We start from the raw sequence: 4,132 nt of genomic DNA, 5'->3' as shown, positions 1-4,132 counted from the left end.
TCTTGCATGTGTACATTGGGGACAATGTACAACTTAAGTATGAAGTGAGGGGGTTTCATAGTGCACATATCTTTTATACTAGTTTTGATTGTTATACATGCTCACATAGCCAATGGCGGTTCACCTTAGTTGTAATGATTGTATTCTTGAGTTTAGGAGAATTTTTAACATTGAATGTTTTTATGCTCTATTTCTTGCTTGAAATTCTAGGAATTTTTACCCAATTGACATTTGTTGCACTACTCACTCTTTAAACTCTTTTGGAAACTCATGTTCGATGTTAATGGGACTAGTTATAGTTGTGTTTTGTGTTTAAAAAAATGGAAAAAACGAAAAGAAAAAAAATGGAAAATAAAAAAAAAGAACAAAATAGTTTTATTGTTTATTTGTGCTTGTTGGGTTGAAAGAGCTACCACATATGAAGTATGAAGTTACTCTCATAAGTCGGATACTAGCTATGCCCTAATGAGAAAAAGAGCTATCTCGTAGGTTGAGGGAAAGCTACCACTCCGGTAGAAAGAGCTACCACCTCGAAAGTGTGAAAGCTACTACCATCTTTGAAATTGTTATCACTTTTGTAGATAAATAAGTCCCTTGTACTTAGAACTTTGAGTAGTATACCTCGGGTTGTTTTGAGTGAGTTCACACAAGTACACAATTCCGGGTTAGTTGTCCTTTTTGATTCAAGTTTTTAGCTAGAGCTTTGATTTTTTGTATTTAATGTTGAAATTTAACTTACTTGTAGAATGTTCTCTCTATACAATTTGGTGAACCTAAAGCCAAGCACAGCCAATATTTCCTTCATCCATGCGCATAACGTTTTAATTTTTGCTTGAGGACAAGCAAAAGCTTAAGTGTGGGGGAGTTTGATAAGTGCTTGTGCGATATGAATGCGAATCATTATTTCCTTATGTTGAGCATTACTTTCCTCGGGTTTTTACACTAATTTGTGTTTTTTTATATTACTTTCATGCAGATAGGGTTTTGAGGTTGATTATGAAGGAAAGAAGCCAATGTGGATCATAATGCACCGATTTTGGATGAAATCTTGCTAAAGTTAAAACGCGAAGACATAGGTCGGGTGTGAGATGCTAGAGTGTGTGCGAACCTCTTCGTATTCGAGTTGGCACATACATTTGAAGGGGCACAAGGGCAGTCATAATCGAGCATTCTGACTTATGCACATAGAATAAGAGCTCCACCAACTTATCTATCATTGAAGAAGCAAGTGATCTACGACGTGAATGTCTGCCCGTTTGTGTTACCCCAATGAAAGTATGGATTCGGGAAGCTATTTAGGCTGGATACTATAGCAAACCACCGTAGCAACACTGTAGCAGTAATGTTCATAGCCGGCCGAGAAAAAAGGAATTCAAAGAATCCACACGGGCGTGTGGAAATTATCCACGCCAGTCTGGAAATTCCACATGGGCGTATGAAAAATCCACAGGCCCGTGTGGTCGCGTGATTCTAGCCCTATTTAAAGCCGATTCAGCCCAGATTTCTGCATTTTTTTCTCCATCTTTTCCCTAACTTCGGAGAGGGCTTCGGCTTGGGTTTTGACAGGTATTGGCTAGGGTTTTTGAGAGGTTCTATGGCTCCGACATCGCACGTCGTTTGGAAGAAGGTTATTGGGAGAGCTTTCGTCGGCACCGATCCGGCGAGATGTATCCTAGGCTGGACAAATCATCCCTTACGACGAGTAGAGGACTCTCCTCAAGACCATTGACACGACCATCGAGGGGGTTTTCTATGGATTCATTGCTTTTACATTCTATTTCTTTAATTGTATTTAGCTCCATGGTGAGGTAAACCCCTAGTGAGTACTTGGGTATTTGTGAAGCCTAGGATTTATTTATTTCATTGAATCTCTTTATTATGCTTTCAATTAATTGATGTTTATTGTGAGTTCCAACCTTGAATGCTTGATTGTATGAACATTTCCCCTAGAGTGACACTAGGGTTGAGAGTTCTTGTTGGTAAACTTGTGAGTGAGTGACACACCACGACTGTTAGACAGAGCTAGGTTGGAGAGGGTTGAGAGGGTGAATCGAGAGGTACAGGAGCGTCCCTTTTCCCCTCAGACGTGATAGATTCTACCTCCGTTCCTCAAGTTCTTTACGGCCATAATAGAGTGAATGGTCTAAGGGATGAACCTCCATTGGGGCTTAGTTGTGAGTGTAACAGAGTGAAGCGTTGAGGTGATCTTAGTATCTAGGGCTTAATCGTGGTTAGGGACCTTCCACCTGGACCAAAGGGTTAGGTCTATAATTGGGAAGAGATTTGTCACTTGGAATCCCTAGAGCACATTGCAACTCTATGCGAGTGTGAGGTGTTGAGATTGTTCGATTTCTCCTCCGGGACATGTATAGAGTTAGGCATAGTTGACCTTAGATTTAGGACTATGTATTTAAGGATTTCCATGACTCACTATTGCATTGATTAGGAAGCATAATAGAGGGTTCTTGCACTTGAGACGATCGTCCTAGGCGGAGCATTATCCGGGTACCCCATCTTTATCGATTGCCTTGCCTTCTTCTTTACTCGTGCTCTCTTACTTATTGTTTTTACTTTTGAGATTTGAATCACTGTCACACTTATCACTACTGATCTTTCACATACCTAAGAAGTTGATTAAGTGTTTTTATTCCCTGCTCCCTGTGGATTCGATACCCGCTCATTCGGGATTATTACTTTGACAAACCCGTGCACTTGTGGGATATACGTAATGGGACCTTGTCAACCACTTCTCAAAGTGATCATCTTCACATGCTCTCTAGGATTGGTCTCGGTATTACTCGGAAAACTTAATTATGGCTTGTCCGATAGAGACTTTACAATCTGCCCCACTTTATTTTCAAGATTGTGCAAAGAAGCAGTGCAGTTGCGAAGTGTAGCCTTAACTGATTGAAACCATGTAACTGATGATTGCACAAACCTAGTGAAGGCCTTCTCCAAATCAGTCATTCGGGTCTCTATACCTAAAACTTGGTTTTCCATATTTGGGGCTTATTGTTGTTGGAAACCCGGTAGCCCCATGGCCTTTTGTGGACCTTGGTTGCTCCACAAAAAATTAGGATGATTCTTCCAACCCAGATTGTATGTATTACTATATGGATTCCGTTGGTTCCTCATTGTATTACCCACAAAATTGACATTCTCAACAGAAGATGCATCACCAATAGAGATCCAGCAATCATAGGGAGTATGTCCTTCACCATACTCGATGCAAGTAGTCATGGCTGCCACTCTATTCGAAGTTAGGAGATCTAACTTCTTACTCAATAATTCCACTTGAGCTGCCAATGAAGTTACTATATATATCTCATGGAGCCCGGCCACCTTTTTCTTCTCCCTAGCATTCCATTAGCAGCTATTTAACCCAATTTCTTTAATTAGTTGACGGGCTTCACCGGGAGTCTTGCTACCTGAGGTACCTCCTGTTACCGCATCCAAGAGTTGCCTTGTACTCGGATTCAACCCGTTGTAAAAAGTCTGAAAAATCATCCACTCCGGGAATCCGTGTTGTGGCCAATTTCTCAGGAGCTCCTTGAATCTTTCCCATGTCTCAAATAGAGACTCTAATTCTGACTGTACAAAGGACGAGATCTCATTCCTAAGCTTTGCAGATTTTTTGGGAGGGAAATAACGGGCCAGAAAAGCTTCTACCTTCTCCTCCCATATGGTAATCGATGCTCTAGGTAATGAGTGTGGCCACTGTATCGCTCTCCCCTTTAAGATAAATGAGAAGGCTCTCAACTTGATGGCATCATCCATCACCCTTTTTATCTTAAGCATATCACACACCTCAAGAAAGTTCTCTATATGACTGTTTGGATCTTCATTGGCCAAACTATTGAACTGTGCGGATTACTGCAAAATGTGGATGAATGCCGGCTTTAGCTCAAAGTTCTGAGCTGTAATGAGGGGATGTACAATACTCAATTGTGTCCCCGATACTGAAGGTCTGGCATAATTGGATAATTTCCGTTGTTGCTCATTCTGTACTACCATGTTTTTAGATTCTTCTACTTCTAAATCAGCTAGATTAGATGGTTCTTGCCGAGGTTCTTTCCCTTTTTCTTCTAAGTGTACGTTCAAGCTCGGGGATCTCCTTCAATCAATCTTGAGG

The 4,132-nt window shown here is 40.9% G+C and overlaps 1 non-coding gene across 1 annotated transcript; it reads left to right on the top strand.

Moving 5' to 3' along the window:
* The first annotated feature begins 3,517 nt into the window (after nucleotides 1-3,517).
* On the top strand, nucleotides 3,518-3,624 carry LOC120252019. Its single transcript, XR_005533572.1, has one exon. It is a non-coding gene; the product is annotated as a small nucleolar RNA R71 (small nucleolar RNA).
* Nucleotides 3,625-4,132: the final 508 nt, after the last annotated feature.

This window comes from Dioscorea cayenensis, chromosome 20 (assembly GCF_009730915.1).
Source record: "Dioscorea cayenensis subsp. rotundata cultivar TDr96_F1 chromosome 20, TDr96_F1_v2_PseudoChromosome.rev07_lg8_w22 25.fasta, whole genome shotgun sequence".
Classification (NCBI taxonomy): domain Eukaryota; kingdom Viridiplantae; phylum Streptophyta; class Magnoliopsida; order Dioscoreales; family Dioscoreaceae; genus Dioscorea; species Dioscorea cayenensis.
The sequence above is the reverse complement of the archived record's forward strand: the minus strand, read 5'-3'. Positions and strand labels throughout refer to the sequence as shown.